The following is a 25,022-nucleotide window of genomic DNA, read 5'->3' as shown; positions in this document are numbered from 1 at the left end:
TGGAGGGCTTGATCATTCTTTTTTCTCTAATCTTGTACTCATGCCTTATTTCAGTAAGTAGATCATCAATCTCTGATATTCTTTATTCTGCTTGATTTGTTCAGCTATTGATACTTGTGTATGCTTCACAAAGTTCTTGTGCTGTGTTTTTTACTCCATCAGGTCATTTATGATCTTCTCTAAACTAGTTATTCTAGTTAGAAGTTCTTGTAACCTTTTATCAAAGTTATGAGCTTCCTTAAACTGGGTTAGAACACGCTTCTTTAGCTCAGAGGAGTTTGTTATTACCCACCTTCTGAAGCCTACTTCTGTAAATTAGTCAGACTCATTCTCCATCCAATTTTGTTCCCTTGCTGGAGAGGAATTGTGATTATTTATAGGATAAGAAGCATTCTTGGTTTTGGAATTTTCAGCATTTTTGCACTGCTTTTTCTTCATCTTAGTGGATTTAGTTAATTATGATCTTTGAGGCTGAGGACTTTTAGATGATGTTTTTGTGTGGAGGTCCTTTTTGTTGAATGTTGACGTGTTGCTAGTTTTTCTTCTAACGGTCAGGTCTCTCATGTGCAATTCTGCTACAGTTTGCTGGAGGTCCACTTCAGAGCCTGTTTGCCAAGGTATCACCAGCAGAACCTGTAGAACAGCAAAGATTGCTGCCTGCTCCTTCCTCTGGAAGTTCATCCCAGAGGGGCACTGGCCTGATGCCAGCTGGAGCTTTCCTATAGAAGGTGTCTATTGACCCATGGGGGAGGTCTTTCCTAGTCAGGAGGCACAGGGGTCAGGGACCCACTTGAGGAGGCAGTCTGGTGCCTTAGCCGAACTCGAGTGCTGCGCTAGGAGAATTCTCCTTGTCAGGATCTGCTGCTCTCTTCAGAGTCAGCATGCAGGAACATTTAAGTTTGCTGAAGTTGCATCCACAATCACCGCTTCCATCAGGTGCTCTGTCCCAGGTAGATGGGAGTTTTATTTATAAGCCCCTGTCTGGGGCTGCTGCCTTTTTTCCAGAGATGCCCTGCCCAGAGAAGAGGAATCTAGAGAGGGAGTCTGGACACAGCCACTTGGCCACGTTCTGGTGAGTTCTACCCAGTTTGAACTTCCAGGCCTCCTTGCACTTTCAGGGAAAGGCTGCCTTACTCAACATTTACTAATGGTGGATGCCCTTCCCCCTTACCAAGCTCAAGCTTCCCATGTTGACCAGACTGCTGTGTTAACAGTGAGAATTTCAAGCCACAGTGGTTCTTAGCTTGCTGGGCTCCATGGGAGTGGGACCTGCTGAGCGAGATTACTCACTTGACTGCCTGGCTTTAGCTCCCTTTCCAGAGGAGTGAAGAGTTCTGTCTAGCTGGGGTTCCAGATGCCACTGGGATATGAAAAAACACTCCTGCAGCTATTGACCTATTTCAAGTGAATACATGGAGGTGGAGAGAGGCACTAGCAGCAACAATAACAACCCCCCTGCCAAAAGAAGATAAAATATTTATCTGAGATTTTAAATATCAATGATAATGTTGTATCTATTTTATAACTTACATATATAAGCTTAGAGAAGTGTTTTTATACAAAAAACTGAAATGGTGACTCTGAGAGTAAGCTTATGGTTCATTTTTTAACATTAGGTATATGCCAAAATAAATTGTGTAGCCCATCCAAGAGAAAGTAATTAAATTTTTAATAATAGCCATTCTGACTGGGTGTGACAATATCTTACTGTAGTTTTTATTTGCTTTTCTCCAGTGATTAGTAATGTTGAGAATTTTTTCATATACCTGCTGGCCATTTGGATGCCTTTTTTTTTTTTTTAAGAAATGTCGATTCATGACCTACTACCACCTAAAATTTTTCTTGCACACTACAAACTTGTAGAAAAATATTAAAAATAGAATCATAAATTTGTGATAGAATTTTTGTTTTAAATGTTTTCTATGGCTACAGTTTATATTCAGAACATAGCTTAAAGGAATATTTAATGATATAAATGTTTGTGTGACTTATATAGATAAAAGTTTCTGTAAATTAAAACAACTATTAGCTAAAAAAATGAGTATTTAATGCTTTTTAATCCATTAACAATAACGAGGAACAAATAAACTTAACTGAATTTAAAATAAATATGCATCCTTAAATATACTAGAGTTTCTTTGAAATATCTGTGACATGTAAATAATAGTTAAGTATTTGAAATTAATTTGCATAACATTTTAAGTAGTTCATAACGCTTTTTCATTTTATTATGAACCTTACTCATAGGTTCTTAAAAATGATATCCTGAAGTATCCCAAACAAATGTTAGTATTCCAATTTTATAGATGAGATAATTTGGTAGGTGATATAACTGATGAATGCTTATTTAAAATAAAAGCTTAAAAAGTAAAAATTTCTGATTGAAAATCATACCAGGTTATCTGATTTCTAATTACCACTCATCTAATTATATTATTTCATTGAAAACAAAATTTTTAAAAATGGTTCCAGATTTTTGCTTAGCAAACTTTCCCTTTTGAGAATATGTCTGTGCAAACTAACATGTATTACAGATGCTTATCTTGGATTTATAAGTATAATCTAAGGCAGTCAAAGGATTACATAGCTACAAGTTCATACCGCTAGAGACCTGATACGATTCAACTGAGAAAAAATAATAAAATAACCTTCTACATCTATTTCCCATGTTTATTAGCAACTATTGGCTGGACAAAAAAGCAAAGGATCAAGTTATGTGGTAAGAGAGGATTAAATTATTCAAGTTTCATTAGGCTACCTGTAAAGTACAGTAGAAGTTAAGGAATAAGACAGCTAATGGGATTGTAATTCAACTACAAAAATATAGTGAACAAAATATTTACTTTGATGTTTTGGTCATATCTTTTAAGATTAGAGACCCTTCAGTCTTCTCTCTTTACCTTTTAAAGTACTGCTTTCTGTATCTTTTATTCCAGTTTATCTTTTTATTCTTGGTTCTCTCTTTACCTTTTAAAGTACTGCTTTCTGTATCTTTTATTCCAGTTTATCTTTACATTTTTCTCTACCTACTTCTTGTCCTTCATTACAATTATATGCCAAGCTCAGGTATTCAACTGTAAAGATTGGAAGATAAATATGTTATGTTGCTTAAGGAGCTCTAATTTTCATTCTCAGTCTGTGCCTTAAAACTAGAACTTCCTTAGCAATATTGAATTAAGTAAGAGTACTTACTTAATTTGATATGAAAATGGCCTGAAGAAGATGCATTTACTCTACTTCCAGACAGGTTCTTGTTCTCTCTCACACCCTACTTTTTTTCAGACTCTTTCAAACTTGTTATCTTTTAGTTTTTCTCTGGTTTAGAGCCATTTACCCTGTTTGGCCATTTGAAATCCCACTTCTCTGATTTTACCCTCAATGCTGTCTATTTTTGGTGTGTAGCTACTTGTTGGTTCTTGAGGTAACTTTATGTCAGAGAGTTCCAGTAACCATTTTGTTTACTTTAAGCCTCACCTGGAAACATCCCACTAGACTGGTAAAACGACTGGGTTGCTCCCAACCCTCTGAAAGTAGTGAAAGTAGGGGATCATTTATTCTCAGCCTGTATATAAAAAACTAGCATCCCAAATAGAAATTACATTGCCCTAAAGAAATTCAAAATAAGAACTGGTTTAGGAAGAAAGCAATTGATATTGGAGCTGTATCATAAAATAATATTAATAATGACATATTGGGTAATCATAATTTCACTATTTGAACTGTTGACTTAAGGAAAACAAGTAGCTTAGTGAGGCGAAGCTTCGTTCCTGTGATTCTTTGGGTAAAAATTCAAGTTTGCATCCAACTGATCATTGGTATATTGGAAGCATTTTGTGCTCACTCTAATAATGACAGATAATGATATATTTTGTACTGTGATATTTAATAAAAATAATATGTGCTCTGAAAAGTATTTTCTTTTGCGTTGTTGACTTAATTTCCTAATAAAAAATACTCATTAAGAAAACCATACAGGGAAATTAAATGACTCATACATATTATAACAGATCCTGCTTTTATCTAGAATTTATGCTAACAGACGGTGGGTAGAAAAATGTAGAATCAGATAAGTGATCCAAATAAAATAGGGATAGATGGGAAAGATATAAAAATTTTAAATAATTTAGAAATGGTGATTGATACTACTATATGTAAAGCAGAACACTGATTATAAGAAAGACTATAATTCTCATTTCTAAATCTTTTTTCAAAATATAGGTGATTTTCCTGTACCTAGCAAGCAATTTTCTTGAATAAATAATCTGAGACTTTTTGGATCTGAAGATAATTTTAAAAGTCATCTATTCAAAACCTGTAGACATGAGAAAACTTCCTTCTCAGAGATTGATTTTTGGCAGTGACATATGACTAAATAATGGCAGAAAATAGGACTATACTCTATGCCTTTTGCTTTCCTGGAAAAAATATTCACAATATTATTATTATGTTAGTAATATATTTTTACTTAAGTAATTTAGTCTGAAGCTTTGAGAAAAATAATTACTATGAAAAATTTAGGGTACCACAGAAAGAGGTGAATCTCAAGCCCAGATATCCCATTTCCAAGACAGTTTTGCTCTTTAAAAATATGATATCTAATAAACATAATTTTGATGAGGTGTACTTTTACTTAGAGAGTTTCAGATTAACTATGCTTTTAATAAAATGGTGCTCTATGTTATTCTAAATAAAATGTTTGCCTTAAGTCAGAAAAACATACAGAAAATGAACTTACCTATTTCCACTTAAATCTAAAGCAGTTTGAACATTATAACTCATGACTTAAGAAATACTGATATTAATAATTTTACCTAAAATAAAAAAAAATCACAAAAGAGATAAAATGGTTAAAATTACTCTGATGATAATAATTTAAACATTAAAAGAGAAGACCACTAAATAATACAGCCCAATTCCTACATGAAACGAACCAAAATTTTGACATAGAGTTTTTCATAATGTTCGAGGTTAAGAGACAGAGATCCTGATTTGAAACTCCTAGGGGAAATAACTTCCTCAACTGCAGAATTCTCATGACAGACTAGGAATCACAAGAATATAAGACAGTTGGCCGGGCGCGGTGGCTCAATCCTGTAATCCCAGCACTTTGGAAGGCCGAGGCGGGTGGATCACGAGGTCGAGAGATCGAGACCATCCTGGTCAACATGGTGAAACCCCGTCTCTACTAAAAAAAAAAAAAAAAAAAAAAAAAAAAAAAAAAAGCTAGCTGGGTATGGTGGCGCGTGCCTGTAATCCCAGCTACTCAGGAGGCTGAGGCAGGAGAATTGCCTGAGCCCAGGAGGCGGAAGTTGCAGTGAGCTGAGATTGCGCCATTGCACTCCAGCCTGGGTAACAAGAGGGAAACTCTGTCTCAAAAAAAAAAAAAAAAAAAGAATATAAGACAGTCTTGCAAAAGCAAGAGCATAACATGGCAAGTGAATGAATGTGCAGAATAGAATATTGATTATTGTTAAACTGCCAAATCCACTTACTAAGAATATAAGAGCATGAACACTGAAAACTATGCCAAAACTAATGGAATTTGGATATCAAAAAAGTAGAACTCCGTTTACAAAATTAGATCTTCAGAATACAAATAGGTCAATTGAATGAATTTATAAATGAATAAATATTTTATTCCCTAGGAAAAATTCCTATGAAGCATCAAATAAAAAGGGGGTTATTCAAACATCTGATCTTGATTCAAGAGCATGTGTATGTCAAATTATTATGAAGCAGATAAACATGTTATATAGTACCTAAATCAGTATCAGTTGTTCCTTTCTGTTTATGTAACAAACCAAATTAATTCTAGTCTGGAATAACAGTGACTCCTATCTGTTTACATTTCCTATTTAAAGGTAAAACAGTTGTTTCTCCATATCATCTGTTTGATCTTTCATTTCTCTAGAGATAGTTCACTGATTTTAAGAGGAATTATAAACAGGAGTAATCCACCTAGCTAACACAAAAAAGACTATAACCTATTGAAATTTTATTATAAAAAGAAACCAAATTTACATCCAAATAGAAAAAATATTTTCCTCATCATTCATGTATTATCCAGAAAATCTTAAAGTTTTTAATAACATTACTAGCCTCTCACTTGGGAATAGGTGTGTAAATGTTTTGTATGTTGTCTTTAACTTAATGAGTTATCATGGAATAGGAAATTTTTAAGTCTGAATTACTAAGCACTATTTTACTTTTTTAATTCATTCAAATCTAATTTAATACTATTATACTTTTTTATTGCATTTTAGGTTTGGGGGTACATGTGAAGAACATGCAAGATTGTTGCATAGGTACACACATGGCAGTGTGGTTTGCTGCCTTCCTTCCCCTCACCTGTTATCTGTCATTTCTCCCCATGCTACCTCTTCCCACCTCCCCACCTCCCCGTCCTGGTATCAAGCACAGTGTTAAACTTACTACATAGCTTTCTTTATGTTTCATAATGTATGGTTTAATGGACAATTGTAGATTTCCTACATAATAGTAACATACAGAACTCTAATAGAGAAAACTTTCACTGAATGTTACCTATGTATGAGTGACCATAATTTGTCGTGTTCATGTGGTATATTTAGCGATCTTCACAGGCTTATAATGAGGGAAATACTACAGGCATTATTCTTTTCAATACAGATGAAGAAACAAATGCTTAGAGAGATTAAATAAGTTGTCCCAAGTCACTAACCCAGATATTAAGCAGCAATGTTGCTATTGATAGCAGACCTATCTGCCTTCAAAACCTGTGCTTCTAACCAGTTAACATCTTTGTTTGTAATGTGCATGGCTTCTATGGGTACCCACACAGAATGAACATTGTTGAACATGACACATCTGTAGCCATGTTTTCCTCATTAGTCCATACCACAAAAGAAGAGGTGGTTTTCCTCACGTCTATTTCTCATCCCTTCAATTGTGCTCTGCCTTTTCTGTGTGTCAACTATTCCCAAATTTTATTGCTTTCCTAGTTTTCTCCTCAGTGCATCATAACTCTGTATTCAGGGTTGTGCCTTTCTGATAACCTTAACATCCATGCAATTGTTTCCCTTTTAACATCTGAGTTATCCTTAATAACGCATTCATGCCTACCACTCATATAAGTAAAATATGTCGATTCTGATTTTAAAGTTAAACACACCCACTTGTCTCTATCTTGATGTCTTCCTTCAACTTTAGTCCAATTTATAGGCTTCTAAGCCAGCCATTTTAAATCTCTTTGCCTTTATTTTTCTCTCCTTATGTTTGTTTTCCACACAACAGCCAGATTTTTTTTTTTTAATATAAAAACTTAAGCAGTTAATAGACTGTGGCCATAATCCATGATGGCTGGTTGAAGAAATTAACCATTCTGTAGGATCTAAGTTTTGTATGGCTGCATGAAGATCCATGAAGATTGACTGGCATGGAGCAATCCCCCTTCCCACTCCAAATCCTGGCTTCTGTACCCTGCTTCCACCAGGCGGGCCTCTCCTTTCACCACCCAGCCCACCTCAAGGGCCTCCAGGTCACTGAAGGTGATTATTCCATAGGAAATATATGGAACACTTTATGAATTTGCATGTCATCCTTGCACAAGGGCCATGCTAATCTTCTCTGTTTCATTCAATTTAGTATATACGCTGCCAAAGTGAGTACCAGACTGATTTTTCAAAAGAGTAATACATATATATAAACTACAACATATATGCACATAAACTAAAACAGTACAAAAATAGAGTGAAAAGCTAAAATTCTTTTCACAACTGTTGATATATTAGGTTGGGGCCAAAGTCATTGTGGTTTTTACTAAGTTACTTTCAAAAACCACAATTAGTTTTGCACCAACCTAATAGCTGACACATGTGAAAATTGTTGTCCTTTGATCCTAGATACCTTATAGAACTCTTTTAACTTTGCTTTGCCACAATTGAGTACATTGACTCTATGTATAAAAATTATATTTTTTGAAAAATATATGTTTGGGTGATTTATTACCAATATATGTAATTTTTTTCAATTTTATTGTATTGGCTAGATCCTTAAGATAATGCTGGATAGACACTGTGAAAAAGGGCATCCTTTCCATCTTTCACATTTCCCCAATTTAATGAGAATGTTTCTGAAATTTCATATATGTGTGTTGAAGTTTTTAGAGGATTCCATTCATGAAACAGAGGAATTGCCTTCTTCTCATAACCTGGCAAATGTTGGGTGAAAGAATAAAGAAAATATAGTGTATACACACAATGGAAAACCCTTCAGCCATAAAAAGGAAGGAAATCCTATTCTTGATGACAACATGAAAGAACCTAGAGAACCTACTTTAAGAGAAATTTCAGGAGCGGAAAGACAAATACCACATAATCTTACTTATATATGGAATCTAAAAAAGTTGGACTCACACAAGCAAAATGGTGGTTTCCAGAAGCTAGGGGATTGGTCTAGCAAAAGGATACAAAAATCTCAGATGGAAGAGATAAGTTCAAGCATTCTATTGTATAGCATGATGACTATAGCAAAAATTACTGAGTAAATTTCAAGTTTCTTGCTACAAAAAAAAAAAACATCAAAAAGTGAGAGAAGGATATGAATGGGCACTTCTCAAAAGAAGACATTTATGCAGCCAACAAACATGTGAAAAAAGCTCATCATCACTGGTCATTACAGAAATGCAAGTCAAAACCACAATGAGATACCATCTCATAACAGTTAGAATTGTGATCATTAAAAAGTCAGGAAACAACAGATGCTGGAGAGGATGAAAATAAATAGGAATGTTTTTACACTGTTGGTGGGAGTGTAAATTAGTTCAACCATTGTGGAAGACAGTGGGCGATTCCTCAAGGATCTAGAACCAGAAATACCATATATTATTATATATATATATATATACCATATATACCAGCAATCTAATTACTGGGTACATAGCCAAAGAATTATAAACCATTCTATTATAAAGACGCATGCACATGTATGTTTATTGTAGAACTGTTCCCAATAGGAAAGACTTGGAACCAACCCAAATGCCCGTCAATGATAGACTGGATAAAAATAATGTGGTACATATACACCATGGAATACTATGTAGCCATAAAAAAGGATGAGTTCATGTCCTTTGCAGAGACATTGATGAAGCTGGAAACCATCATTCTCAGCAAACTAACACAGGAACAGAAAACCAAACACCACATATTCTCACTCATAAATGGAAGCTGAACAATGAGAACACATGGACACAGGGAGGGGAATATCACACTCCAGGGCCTGTCATGAGGTCAGAGACTAGGGAGGGATGGCATTAGGAGAAATACCTAAAGTAGATGACAGGTTGATGGATGCAACAAACCACCATGGTACCTGTATACCTATGTAACAAGCCTTCATGTTCTGCACATGTATACCAGAACTTAAAATATAATTTAAAAAAGAAAGAAAATATATGTGAGGTAACGTAAGTGTAAAGTTGCTTGATTTAGCCATTCCACAATGATTTGACAGAGATATCAAAACATTATGTGGTACAGCATAAATACATACAATTTTTGTTTGTCAATCTAAAGGAATTGATCAATGGTAACAAAGTGTTGAAAATATTTTAACTGGATCTGAGATATTATGGATTTTTGTAGAAGTGCATTAGGAAAGTGCCTTAGGAAAAAAAAATTCTTTTTTTTTTAAATTATACTTTAAGTTCTGGGGTACATGTGCAGATCTTGCAGGACTGTTGCATAGGTACACACATGCCATGTGGTTTGCTGCCTCCAACCCCCGTCACCTACAGCAGGCATTTCTCCCAATATTATTCCTCCCCAACCTCCATCCCCTACTATCCCTCCCCTAGCCCCCGACTCCTCAACAGATCCCAGTATGTGATGTTCCCCTCCCTGTGTCCATGCGTTCTCATTGTTAACACCCACCTATGAGTCAGAACATGTGGCTTCCTTTTTTAAAAAAAATTGCTATGTTTCTAGTGTGTTTGATAGAATTTAATTATAGTGAGATTTTGTTTTAAATTACCTTTTTAAAACATACAATTATGTTATGTTTCTCTTGGATTTCAAGTGTGATTGATAGAGTTGAATTACAGTAAGATTTTGTTTTAAATTACATTTTAAATAAATACTTAGTTAGGTGTGGTGGCATACACCTGTTGTCCCAACTGCTTGGGAGGCTGAGGCAAGAGTACTGCTTGACCCAGGAGTTTGAGTCCAGTCTGGGCAACACAGTGAAAAGCCATCTCTTAAAGATAATTACCTTTTTTAAACCTCAGAAATTTGCTTCAGTTGATCAAAAAGTATAATTATTTTTAAATTACTGAATTTATTTGATATATTTTAAAATTTGAGTATTTGTATTCATGTTCACATTGAACATCATAAATGAAATTTTCATCATATATAAGATTATTTTGAGTTTTTGTTTGTTTTCCTTTTCTAATTCTGTTTTACAGAAAGTTAAATGCTAGACTCTAAACATTCTGAGTTCCCATATTTGTGTCTAGATTAAGAAAAGCAAATGTTTGTTTTTTAAGAGTTTAAAGTTGTTAGAAACAGTTTTTATGTTATAAATTAACGTTTCTCATTCTTTACTTTGATCATCAGTATCTGGTTTGTAAAAATAAATATTTTCAATATTTTCATAACTTTTTAAAATTGAAAACAAGAATTTAATATTACATGCTTCTCTCTATCTTTAGTTTAAAAAAATACATATTAGGTTTCAATTTGTCTTTTGAGAATAGCTTTGTTATTTTTCTCTTGGATTTGATATATAGTGCTCTTATTTTTCATATATAGAGGAATGCATACAGATATGCACAGAAATTACCAAACTTTAAACATACATACAAATGTGTATGTGAATAAATATGGGTTGTTTGGCCAAGTTGTAAAAATTTATTTGTTCTTCATATTAATCCAAAATACATGTATGACATCTTTCACAGATTGATGGATATTTTCTTTGTGGCCTAATATCATCAATGCCTTCCAGTTCTATAGGTCTCATTGTAAACAGTAGCTTATGCTTCTTTGAGTTTAGAGTTCCTCGTGTATTTATTAAATCATATATATAGCTATGCTATTCATATTCTTTTTTCTTCTTGGTCCCTCCTATTTTCTTACAAGACTCTGTTATTTGTCTCTTCAAAATATTTTACTCTGTTTGTATTAATTGCCCACGTATCTGTCATTTTCTTCTCCATTTTGTAAATACTCTTGAAAGCAGTCAACATTTTATCCCCAGTTTACTACATGGCTCAAAATAATTAGTATGCCAAATATAGAACATGGCTCACAATAATTCTCAATATTATTTGTTGAGTGAATGAACATTCAGTAATTGGCTAATGTTCACCATTACATTAAGGGTTTCAGTAACTAGAACTTAGTGTGAACAAACTTAGTGTAAGTAAGAACATTCTTTCATTCCACATTGATGTTAATAGATAAATTCCTCATAAATATTAAATTATCATAAAAATTATATGTGATTATTTTCTTTTTGTTTTGCTGCAAAGCTAGTGTAGTTAGCTTTGGAGTTAATATTATTGATTACTTATTAACTAATCCTAATAACTGAAACATAATTGTAGTTGACTCTGAATATCTAACATATATTAGGAAATTAAGCAGATATTTAAGTTTAATAATGATTTACTCTACTCTCTGATAGAACACTTCGTCTCAAATGTCCTTTCTCATGAAGTCTTACACTTTTCCCTGATTTGATCCTTCATGACTTCTTTTATAGTTTGTGTGGAATTGTACACATTTTCTCAGCTCTTTGATGGAATGAATCTGATTCTACTAAGACTGATACGCCCAATTTCCCTTTGTCTCAGAGTTCGGTTCTTCTACCTCAATGATACACAAAGAAACCCTGGGGGGCTTTTACCTCAATAGTGAAATGTTTCTACTGGCACAAGTTTTTCACTAGAATGGCCCACCAGTGAGCTATAGAGTGCATATAAAAGTTGTTTCCCCTGTAGCAGCCTGGCTGACTTTCCCTTTCATCAAGAACCCCAGGGATTTGATGTGAATCATTCCCATTGAGGTTAATTGGACAACACATTGAGAAAACTGGCCATAAACTCAAACATCATCTGCTCTGATGCTAAAAACCAAATAGCACAATTGTAGTTTATTTTAATTGGCACCCTATTGTGAAGGGAGGAAAGAAGTCAATTATCAGATTACTCTAATTATCAGAAGCATGCAAGCATACCCCTGCATTGAAAGTTTTATTTTTCCTTCTTCATTCAATAACCTATGTTGTTCTCTTACATCCTATTTGATAGAAAATATTTACATTAACAAATACAGCCCTTATTAAATATTATCGTATGTACTGAAATGGAAATAAAATCTCTTTTAATTAAAATCTGGCTGTGATATTTTATTTATTAATATAAAACTTAGTTCACTTGTCCATTTCATATCTTGTGGACTTTTACTATATGTCAGACATATATTTACTTGAGAAACTATTTTTCAAATATACATATTTGATGTACATTTTTCTTGAGGTATTTTTCCTGGTTTACATTTATTTATTAATTAGAAATACATAAGGAAGCCTAGCTCCTCTGTGAATAGACTTTATCTTCTGTAATACATGGGCGCGACAAACTCAGTAACCTGGATACAGGAGTGAAAACTTTGTTTTGTTGGAAATATTACTGAAATTGTTTTCAAAATACAATTTAATGAATCATGAAAGAATTGAGGTTTGAAAGGGGAGGTCAACAATAATAACTTTTTTATTAGAAAAATTTTATTTTAACTTTTTAATATATTGTCTTTGACTTAATAACATAGCTTCAGCTTTGTTTCTAAGATGCTAAATTATCCTCACCATGAAACTTCCTTTATGTCAGGACACTGGACTATTCACCAGGATGTTGAAAAATGATCACTGTATTCAGGATGTGTTAACAGACCTTTAAGTCAGAATGTGTGTGCAATACATGTAAGTTAGTATCAACAGATCGTTAACTGCCTGACAACATGGACCATATACTGTAGTATTTATCTTTTAAAATTTCACATTAAGTAGCGCATTCTAAGGAACTCATTCAATGCTTACTAGAGAACTGAGTTGAGAGTAAGTTTGTTTGTCTTAAGAATCTGCTATAGTCTCGTGATCTGAAATCATTATTTCCTTTAGCATGGCTTACTTTTATAGAAAATCTGGAGGTGTTTATTTTGGAAAATGAATTTACAGAGCAGTCTTTATTATCATCATTTATTAAGCCATGCCAATAAAGGAATCAGTCAAAGGAAACATAGAATATTTTATGGGAGATAATGCTCCACTTTTTGCATCATAAAACAATGAATTTAGTCCTGACTCTTTCAGTCAGTTGCTAGTTATATGATTCCTCTCACGTTCTTTTTATATAAAATGAGAACAAAATCTAGCCACTTCAAAGGTGGTTGCAATAATTAAATGAGCTCTTATAGTATCTTGGGGTAAATACATGAAATCTGTGTATTGGCCTCAATCTCATGAAAGCTAAGCATATTATATACTAAAAGGCCATCATTTGTCTAGCTTCATAGTGAACATTATATATAAAAAGTAATCAATATTGTCTCTGTGGAAATAACAAGGTAGTATATTTAGTTGGGTTTGTGCTCTTTCCTGATGTCCCTCCCTCATTCCTGTTCAAGAATAATCACAAAACTTCTCATAAGATAATCATATTTCAGATTTAATTTGGTTATTATGATGGTAATAATAAAATAAATCCAAATGATCTAAAGTGAGGATGGAACACTTCAGCTATAAAGTCCTTTCGAGTATGCAAAATTTGCTGTGAACAGGTTATTCACTCCACTTAGCTGTCACCATCTGATTTGTTGTCAACAAGGTCATTCACTCCACTTAGCTGGCACCATCTGAGCAGTATCTCTGGAGAGAGTAGCTTGATTCACTGTGGCTATATTTTTTGAATTATGAGTAAGTCATTTCCCACCCGCAAGCCCAAGGCATGACCAAACCAATATAAAAACTCATCTTTGAAGTTGTGTCTCCTAGAACTACTTCTTTTACCACAGTATCAGTCAGAGACAGAAGTTACTCATTGTTAGTTTGAACAACAATGACAAAACTTATTTAAATAATGGGTAGGCAAACTTTGTAAGGGACAAGATAATAAATGCTTTACTTTTTTTTTTTTTTTTTTTTTTGCAGGCCATATATCTCTGTTCTTTCTCTACTCAATCAACTGTGTCTTTGCATCATAAAAGCAGCCATAAACAAATGCAAATGAATAGGAGTGTCTGTGTTTCAGTAAAACTTTATTTGCAGAACAGGTAACAGACATCAGGCAGGATTTGGTCTATTGGCCATAGTTTGCTGGCCCCTGATATAAAATATTACTAACTAGTAAAAAAGATTAGCTATCATCAAAAATAGTAAAAGAGTACTTCAAATAATTTAGGAATAGCAAATATAGGGAGACTACACTACATTTAAGGATGACTGAGAATACTCAAGGAAGGATCAAATTTGGAAGTGCCTCTATTCCCACCCTTACCCCTAAGGCTGGCTTTTAGATCTCACTGAAGGGAGTGTAGCTGTAGTCCACAGTATAACAGGGGAATTTTCTGGGGTGCCACGGCCTGGAGCGGAAGCACAGGAAGCTGCCTGCATGGGTGCAATAGAATCTGCTGCAGCTCTAAGAGTTTCATCCAAATGCAATTAGATTAAGATTACACATTAAAGACAGAGCTAGGAAAAAAATAAACAAAGAAGAACAGCTTCAAAATTCCAAGGGAAAATATTTGCAAATTTAGGGCAAAATACAGAAATCTACAGGTATAAAATACCTATATTATTTTTTGCCAAAAGAAAAAGGAAACACTTTGTTAAAAAAAGAAAAAAAGAAAACGCTGATATATAAAATGCAATTTTGAGCAAAATAATATAAGATACATTGTTAAATCCAAATAAGAATTGCCTGCAATGCCAACTAAAAGTGTAATAGCCTTTTTTTGCATATTTCAAAACAAAAAGAAAATAAGACCTGTATAATGACATTCTTATGAAAGGGATTTGAACTGCTGTTTAAACCCTACTATTTCTTTTCTTTGCTATGAGGACTGCAGAGCTACTGATGAACTTCAAACATTGATGGAAGTGTGATATAATACATAAAATGTGAAGAAGTATAGCTACTGAAAGCACAGATTCAAGGAGTTTCAGACATGGACACAATGTCCAGATCTTTCACAGAGGCATTGAGGAGTATTTAGACAATCCAGCCACAGGCAATAAACTAAATTGCAGAAGACTGAATAATTATGAGAATTATAGTTCAGATCCAACTTTGGAATAGAAAGCCAAAGTCAGAACCTAAAACAACAGGACACAAGGTAAGGAGTCTGCCATAAAACCCTGATTGGATAGAAATATGGGCTGTATCATGGGCAATAATGCAAACGCATAGCAAACTCAATAATAACTAGTACTATATCCTGTCCTCAAATATTAATCTAGTATAACATTAGCTGGATGCTATTACTTTCATAGGGATAAATTGTAGAGAAGCAATGAGATCCAAAATATGATACTCTTCCTAGGATAAGACACCCAGACAGGTACTTAAAAAATCAACATATTGAGACAAATTACATAGTCTGGGGACAGATGAATTAGAGCAGGACTTGACAAAGCACTGGCCCAATTTAGTGGCTTAGTTTTGCAAATGCAGTTCCTTTAGTGATACCCATGTATTTGCATATTGTCTATGGCTGCTTCTGCTACTGTGATGGAGGTGAGTAGTTATGATCAACATTATATGGACTGCAATGTCTAAAATATTTAGTACTTGGTCCTTTACGCATGAAGTTTTCCAACCTCTAAACAAAAGAACATTACAAAATTAAAAAAAAAAAAGATGACTTGTATTGGAAGTGTTTAGTGTTTTCACCAAACAAATATTTTCATATTCAAACTGAAGAAAACAGAATTCTTATTCTCACCTAAAAAGAAGCATTAAAAATAGAAAAACCTAAAATAACAGATAGGTACTGATTCAAGTTTCTGAGGCTCTATACTATAAAATTACAGTAAAAATTTTGGAATGCAAGTAAAAATCCTACATTCTAAAATTCTTCCAGTGAATTCTTCCTCTGACTATTTATATCAACATTTTGGAAACTGCTTTTGTGGCTATAAATTGATGCTTTTATTTACCATATCAGGGTTATTTTATTTATCATTTTAGAATAAATCCAGAGGTCCTTAATATAGCTTGAGAATCCTTACAATTTCTAGTTCCTGTCTCTGTCTCCAATTTCTATCTCAATACTTTGCCTTCATCCTTGCACAATGGAATTTCTTTCAGTGCCTACTTGTTTTTTGTCCCTGAACTTTTGCATTCTCATTTTCCACTAATTCTCTTTTTATCTTTGAGTTTTTTGTTTACATATCTCTCTCTGATGTGAACCTTCTCTGACCCTTAAATTGGTTGCCTTCCCTATTTCCTGAATTTATTTTCATATCTCATGGGTTGTCCTCTTAGCATGCAGAATTAGAGTCATCTCTGTATTTTCTTCATAGCCAGAAAATAACCTTTAGTAGGATAGAGAACATTTCTGTCTTGTTCAAAGTTCTATGCATGAAACTTGGTTTATGCAGATAATTAACCCTTTTTGGAAACATAGATAAAACTATGAACAAATGCATTTATGATTATCATCCTCATTGCCAATATAAAATGCAGCACTTCTCAAATCTTCTGTTGTCTCATATTCTTGTTTACAATAAAATAGAAGAATGGTCTGATTTTTTTTTAAATGCATTACTCGGCTTTAAATAATGACCTATATGAGAACTTAAATTAGGTTAATATTTTGGTGATTAAAAACGATAATCATACAAAGTGCTCAAGATAGCACCTAGCACTTATTAAGCTGCTCAATAACTGTTAACCAATATTAGTACAAATTCCTCTCATCTTTTATTCTTTACTCTAAGGAATCTTTTTATTCTTTACTCATCTTTTACTCTAAGGAATCCAGTCCACTACGTGGCCATAATGATAATTTCTTCAGTCTGTCTGTGCAGATTTTTGAAGTTTGAAGAGATAATTTCCTGCAAAGACAAATTATCTCAGGGGTTAAAATTGTGTATACATGACCTATAGAAGAATGTATGTGGTTAATCTCGGTGTTTTCAGAAATTCTTAGCACAGTTTAATTTTTAAAAAACTTAGCACTCTATTGTAAAATACATGATGAGTTAGAAAGTGGGAATTATTTCGGAATGGTAATGACATTTTGTATCTATCTTTTAAGGAGCTGCAAATTCCTCACATTCATCATTTTAACCTTTACCAAGGTCTTGGTTGTATGATTCAATGCCCTTTTTAGAGAAATTTTAGCAAATATTATCCTACTATTAAAGAAAATGTGAAGACAAAGAGCCCAGAAATTGAGTGCTGAGTGGCAAAGTTTTACCACTAAACAGAGAATTCAATTCAGCGCAAAGCAGAGTGAAACTGAAGTAGAAAAGAAAGATGTTTATAATGACTGAAGATTGAAGACCCTGTTTCGTGGTACAAAGGCAGAGTAAGTGTTGCTGATCAGTTGATTAGGTAAGCACTGGACTGGCTGGGGAGATTGGATGTCTAAGTGGAATATCTATTTCTGGATCATGGCATACTCATCTGCCTTTGCTAATATGAAAATATAAACTTCAAGCAGTTTCAACACAACTTTTTTGCTTAATGAATGTGATAGAAGATATTAATGATTGCCCATAACCACATTCATTGTAAGAAACAATGACTTTGCTCTAGTAACATAACATTGTCACAGTCAACCACACAATTTATCAATTATTAACTGATAGAAATACAAATTGTCAACTATAAGATTTTAATTCAAAAAAAAATATGTATACTAAGGGCCTTTATTTTTCAAAAATCTAGTTTTGGGTCACAACATCAATTATAAAATGCTGGCCAGTGAATCTACTGGGTGGAGGGAAATGGAACTTGAATTGTGTAATAAAGAAAAGAAACAAGGTATTTAGTAGCTTTTCATATTTCATTGTTTGAACTGTAGGAAGAATGCATGCACATATCCTTATCTCTATCCCTAGCCCAGTTTCATCTGCTTTTCCTCTTTCTACTGCCATATTTTATAAGATGTATTGATAATTAACCTTTAAATTGATCTCTGTGTTACAGGACCTCAATGTAGAATTCTGATGGAAACAGAAGAGAAATTATCAACACTTGAGGACACATTTAGTAACTTCAGGAATATTGTACCATGCGCCTTATTGCTGATACTGAAAAAGTTTAGGAGTCTGAATAGATCAAACCAGCCTCAACATTTCCTAAAGCCAGAGCCTAATCCAGAATAGCACCCTAACTCTTCAATTCTGTGACAGCTAAGAGTGAGGAAGCTGCAGAAGAAAAGTTACAGCCTAGCAGAGGCGAGTTCATGAGGTTTAAGGAAAGAAGGTACCTCCACAGCATAAAAGTGCAAGGTGAAATAACAAGTGCTGATGGAAAAGATGCAGCAAGTTATGCCCAAGAGCTAGCTCAGATCGCTGATGAAAGTGGCTACACTAAAAGACTGATTTTCAATGTAGATCAAAGAGCCTTATTATGGAAGAAGATCTAGAACTTTCATAGATGTAGAGCAAAAGTCAATGCCTGCCTTCAAAGCTTCAAAGGACAGGCTGACTCTTACTAGGAGCTAATGCAGCTGGTGACTTTCAGCTGATAAATGAAATAATAAATGAAATAAGCAATGCTCATTCAGCATTCTGAGATTCCCAAAGTTCTTGAGAATTATGCTAAATGTACTCTGCCTGGGTTCTATACATGAAACAATAAACCTGGAAGACAGCACTTCTGTTTATAATATGGTTTATTGAATATTTTAAGCCTACTGTTGAGACTGCTTGCTCAGAAAAACATTTCTTTAAAAATATTACTTCTCATTGACAATGAACTTGGTCACCAAAGAGCTCTGATAAAGATATGCAACAAGATTGTTTTCATACCTTCTAACACATCTATTCTTCAGCCCATTATTAATAAGTAATTTTGACTTTTTAACCTCCATATTAAATAAATATATTTTTGTACAGCTATAGAAGCTATAGATAGTGATTTATCTGATGAATTTGGGCAAAGTAAATTTAAAACCTTCTAGAAAGGATTTGCTATTCTAGATGCCATTAAGAACATTTAAAATTTATAGGAGAAAGACAAAATGGCAACATGAAAAGGAGTTTGGAAGAAGTTAACCTCAACCCTCGTAAATGACATCTAGGGGTTTAAAACTTCAGTGGAGGAAGTCAATACAGATGTGTTCACGAGGCTAGTCTTGAACTCCTGACCTCAAGCGGTCAACCCACCTCAGCCTCCCGAAGTGATGGAATTACAGGCGTGAGCCATATTGATCTGCAACTATTTGCTTTTTGTTATTTACATGACCTCTATTAGTGCCAGCAACCTCATTGAAGTCCATCCACTTGACATTTATTGTGATTTTCAATACTTCTACATGTGGTTGTGAAGTTTTATTGATTATATTTGTCATGAAAATAAAAACTATTTTTACCACAGAATTTTGTTAAAAACCTAGAGTTCTGGGGACATGGATGTATCATTCAGTATTTGTAGTGTAAGAAACAAACCAACATTTACTAAAAAATATATATTTTCCAAAGTCCCACAAATGTTCCACATTGTGTGTGTATGTGTGTGTGTGTGTATTACTGTGTTTTAAATATTAACTAGGCCAAGATTTTTTCATTTAGATCTGGGTTTTTTCAAATTAAAAAAAATCTACTTGTTTCAACAAATTACAGAGGAGTATTAATTCTCCAAATATAATTGTGGGATTTGTCAATTTTCTGCTTTACTTCTGTTGGTTTTGTTTCAGGTATTTTGAGGCTCTGTGTTGAGTCATAGATGCATGTATAATGTTTATATGTCACTGTCACATGTAATCTTATGAAAGTACTCTCTTTATTCTTCGTAATATATTTTGTCCTGGAGTCTCTTTCGCATAGTATCAGTATCTCTATTTAAGTTTTTTATGATTACTGTCTGTCTAGTGTCCTTTTCCATCCTTTTATTTTGTCTGTTTGTGTGCTTGTATTTAAAGTGTGCCTCAGGTGGGTCTTGCTTTACAATAAATTCTGACAGTCTCTGCCTTAAAAATATTTAGTAAAGGATTGTGTTGGCTATATGGGCCCTTTTTAGACTTCATGGCTAGAACACCAAAAGCAATTGCAAAAAAAGCCAATATTGACAAATAAGATATAATTAGATCTAATTAAACTAAAGAGTTTCTGCACAGCAAAAGAAACTGGCATCAGATTTAACAGGCAACCTACAGAATAGGTGAAAATTTCTGCAATCCATCCATCTGATGAAGGTCTAATATCCAGAATCTACAAAGAACTTAAACAAATTTACAAGAAAAAAGCAAACAACCCCATCAAAAAGTGGACAAAGGATATAAACAGACACTTCTCAAAAGAAGACATTTTTGTGGCCAACAAACATAAGAAAGAAAGCTCACCATCATTGGTCATTAGAGAAATGCAAATCAAAACCACAATGAGATACCATCTCATGCTGGTCAGAATAACGATATTAAAAAGTCAGGAAACAATAAATGCAGGAGAGGCTGTGGAGAAATAGGAACACTTTTACACTGCTGGTGGGAGTGTAAATTACTTCAACCATTGTGGAAGATAGTGTGGGGATTCCTCAAGGATCTAGAACCAGTAATGCCATTTGACCCAGCAATCCCAAAGGATTATAAATCATTCTCCTATAAAGACACATGCATGTGTAGTGTATGCACTATTTACAAAGACTTGATACTAACTCAAATGTCCATTAATGATAGACTGGATAAAGAAAATGTGGCACATATACACCATGGAAAACTAGATGGTCATAAAACAGAATGAGTTTATGTCCTTTGCAGTGACATGGATAGAGCTAGAAACCATCATTCTCAGCAAACTAACACAGAAACAGAAAACAAAACACCACATATTCTCACTTACAAGTGGGAGTTAAACAGTGAGAATACATGGACATAGAGAACCTAACAACACAAACAACACACAGGGGATCTGTTGGGGGATGGGAGGCAAGTAGAGGGAGAGCATTAGGACAAATACCTAACGCACGCTGAGTTTAAAACCTAGATGACAGATTAATGGGTGTAGCAAACCACCGTGGCATACATATCCCTATGTAAAAACCTGCACATTCTGCACATGTATCCTAGAACTTAAAGTAAAATTTAAAATAAATTTAGTAAAATTGCATTTAAACTAACTATAAGATTGGAGTCAGGTTGGCCATTTTTCTACTTATTTTCTATTTGTCTCATCTGTCTTTTGGTATTCTTTATTTCCTTTCCTAACTTCAAATATATTTAATATTCCAGTTTGATTCATATATTGGTTTTAACAAATAATTCTCAAAAATAATATATTTTATTTTAAGTTTTGTTAAAAAGCATATAAAATAAAATTTACCATCTTTACAATTTTTAAGTGTACAGCTCAGTAGGAAATACATTCACATTATTGTGTAGCAAATATCCAGAACTTGTTTATGTTAGAAAACTGAAACTTTATACCCATCAGCTGACAACTCTTGACTTCTCTCTCCTGTCCGCTTCTGGCAATCACCACTCTACTTTGTGTTTATTAAAAATTTGACTGTTGAGTTGATAAAGAAAATGTAGTACATACACAACATGGAATACTATGCAGCCATAAAATGAGCAAGAATATGTCTTTGGCAAGAACATGGACTGAGCTGAGGACTATTATCTTAGCTAACCAATGCAGGAACAGAAAACTAAATACCACATGTTCTCACTTATAAGTGGGAGCTAAATGATGAGAACTCATGAACACAAAGAAGGAAACAACAGACACTGTGGTCTACATGAAGGTGGAGGGTAGGAGGAGCAGAAAAGATAACTATTGGGTCTTGGGCTTAAAACCTGGGTGATGAAATAATCTGCACAAAAAACCCCTGTGACATGAACTTACCTATGTAATAAACCTTCACATGTACCCCTGAGCCTAAAATAATTTTTTTTTAATTGACTGCTTTAAGTTGGACCATGCAATACTTTTTTGATCTGTAAGTGGCAGAACAAAAAATATTGTATGGTCCCGCTTAGAACAGTCAATTTCACTTTTCACACTATTTCACTTTTTATAATGTGCTCAAGGTTCTATGTTATAGTATATGCCAGTATTTCCTTTCTTCTTAAGTCTGAATAATATTCCTTTTAGGAATATTTTGTTTATCCTTTCATTTGTTGATGGGCATTTGGGTTGCTTTTACCTCTTGGCTTGTGAATAGCGCTGCTATGAACACAGGCATAAAAATATCTCTTCAGGATCTCCCTATCAATTATTGTATGCCCATGTTCATAGCAGCAACATAGAAGTTGGATTGCTGGATCAGACGGCAATTGTATTTCTTATTTTTTGAAGAACCACTGAACTATTTCCCATTGCAGCTGCAACATCTTACATTCTCACAAACATTGTGTAAGGGTTCCAATTTCACCAACCCCTGATATTTTTCATTTGTGAACTGATATATCATTGTGGTTTGGATTTGCATTTTTCTAATAATTAGTGATATTGAGTGTCTTTTTAATGCTTATTGGCTATTCATATATCGTCTTTGAAAAAATGGCTATTCAAGTCCTTCCCCCATTAAAAACCAACAAATTATTTGCATTTTTTGTTGAATTATTGTTCTTAATATTTTCTAAATGTTAACATCTGAGATATATGACTTGCAACTATTATGTTTATTCTGCAGGTTCTTTTTACTCAGTTGATTGTGATCTGTGATGCGCAGAAGACTTTGTGTTTGCTCTACATCTTATTTACCTTTTTTTGCTTTTGCTGCCTATGCTTTTAATGTCATACCAAAAGAATCATTGCCAGATCTAATGCTATTAAGCATTTTTTGTACCTTTTTAAGAAGTTATTTTTTCATGATTCAGTATAGAAGTTTATGTGTTTCTAAGAAATTATTTATTTATTTTAGATCATCCAATTTGGGACATATAGTTGCTTGCAAAATTCTCTGAGACTCTTTTTCATTCCCTTGGCATTGGTTGTGATGTCATCTCTTTAATTAATGACTTTAGTATTTGAGTTTTTCTCTCCTTCTTTCCCCCCTTAGTCTAGTTAAGGTTTAATTCAGTGATCTTTAAAGAAAACTCTGTTTTGTTGTTTTTTTCCTGTTCTCTTTATTTATCTGTGCTCTAATCTTTATTATTTTTTTTCTTCTGTTTGGTTTCCCATTAGTCTGTTCTACTCTTCCTAGTTTCCCAAAATGTAAAGTTAGGTTGTTGACTTGGGATCCTTTTAATTTAATCATCTGCAGCTCTAAGTTTCCCTGTTAGTACTGCTTTCACTGCATCCTATGAAATTTGGAATGCTATATGCTATATTTTTGTTTTCATTTGTCTCAAGACACATTTTTTGACCCAGTGCAATGTAATTTTATTGTTTTCAAAAAAATATGGTTAATTAGACACAAACAAGAAATTCTTTTCTGCTTAGAAATATCTAGAGTGATTTTAGTTTTCTTAATTAAATCCTGATATTTTCAGAAAGAGTTAAAATAAAAGCCACTTTAAAAATCACTACTTGTAACCTGGAAAACGTACATTGTTGTTCTGTTGTAGAGAAATGTTGCCTAGGTATTAATTTGCTTTCTGACTAAAACATGAAGCGTTTTTTTCTTAATTATAGGTAAATAATATATTTTACTACATAGAATCCAATCTATTTCTATTGACATTCTAACACACATTGTATTGTTGAATTGTAAATATTTTTAAAATGTGTTGTTAAATGAAAATAATTCAATTATTATTGAATGTCCATTTTCATCACATGTGAATATATTTTTATAAGAAACTAAAGCAATATATACATAAAAAGTGTTAGCAGGGCTGGTGTTTTTGAGGATTTATACTAATTTTCTTGTAGTTATAAGAAACAAAAATTACCTGTATAACAAAATAAAATAAAGAGAAAAAATAATACTGTTGCTACATAAAATTTCTGTAGCTACTGATTACTGATTATGCTACCTTAGAATATGAAATGTACATAAAATAGTAGTAAAATGGTTAAGTTATATATTGACATTCATATCATAAATTTAAAGTGTTTTAAATTAAACTATTTTAACAAACTAGAATGATATATGTGAACATGTTAAAAGTCAACTCCCAATTATTTTTGGACAATACAAATGCATAATATTTTTTATTTTGTTCTTTTCTGTGTTCTATAAATACTTTATCAAGGCTATATATTTATTTGTAATAATAGAAAACATATATTACTACTAAGGAAGTTTCTTGGAAATAAGTTCTTACATTGGGTTATATGAATAAGGGTTATATGGATAATAAGGATAATATGAATTCAGATTAAATATTACCTTTTTTGATAAGAATGCCTCCTTAGCTATACATAGATGTAAATGAGCCAATGCCACTTCTTTTTTCTTTTTTATGATAAGAATAATTAAAGCTTATGTGACACATACTATATTCTGTACACCATAAGCATCAAGTTTATTACAATTATGGTCCACAAATATTTATGTTATTATATTAATTATAAAAGACTTAGATATTAGAGTATTTTACTATCTTACATACAGTTGAAAGAAACACATCTAAGTTTTTCCTAATTGGTTCATTTGACTTTCCTATTATAGCACTTATTTTCACAGATGTTTCTAATAATTTTTAAATATTACATGACCTTTTTTGGAATAAGTTTTTTCTGTCTATATTTAAAATTGAAGTATAACTCTAGTTCTTTAATATCAATAAGAATTGTTACATATTTTGCTCAGTATTTATTTTTAAAATATTTTATGGAATAAAGTTTAGAACACACTAAGCCAGAATATATTAGCAATATCTTAAAATACAACATTTGGTAAAAGATTGTTGACAAAAAAATTC

At 33.1% G+C, this 25,022-nt stretch overlaps 1 pseudogene; it reads right to left on the bottom strand.

The window, feature by feature from the left end:
• Positions 1–7,542: 7,542 nt before the first annotated feature.
• Positions 7,543–7,643, bottom strand: LOC120362059 (U6 spliceosomal RNA; annotated as a pseudogene).
• Positions 7,644–25,022: the final 17,379 nt, after the last annotated feature.

Source organism: Saimiri boliviensis, chromosome 1 (assembly GCF_048565385.1).
Source record: "Saimiri boliviensis isolate mSaiBol1 chromosome 1, mSaiBol1.pri, whole genome shotgun sequence".
Taxonomy (NCBI): domain Eukaryota; kingdom Metazoa; phylum Chordata; class Mammalia; order Primates; family Cebidae; genus Saimiri; species Saimiri boliviensis.
The sequence above is the reverse complement of the archived record's forward strand: the minus strand, read 5'-3'. Positions and strand labels throughout refer to the sequence as shown.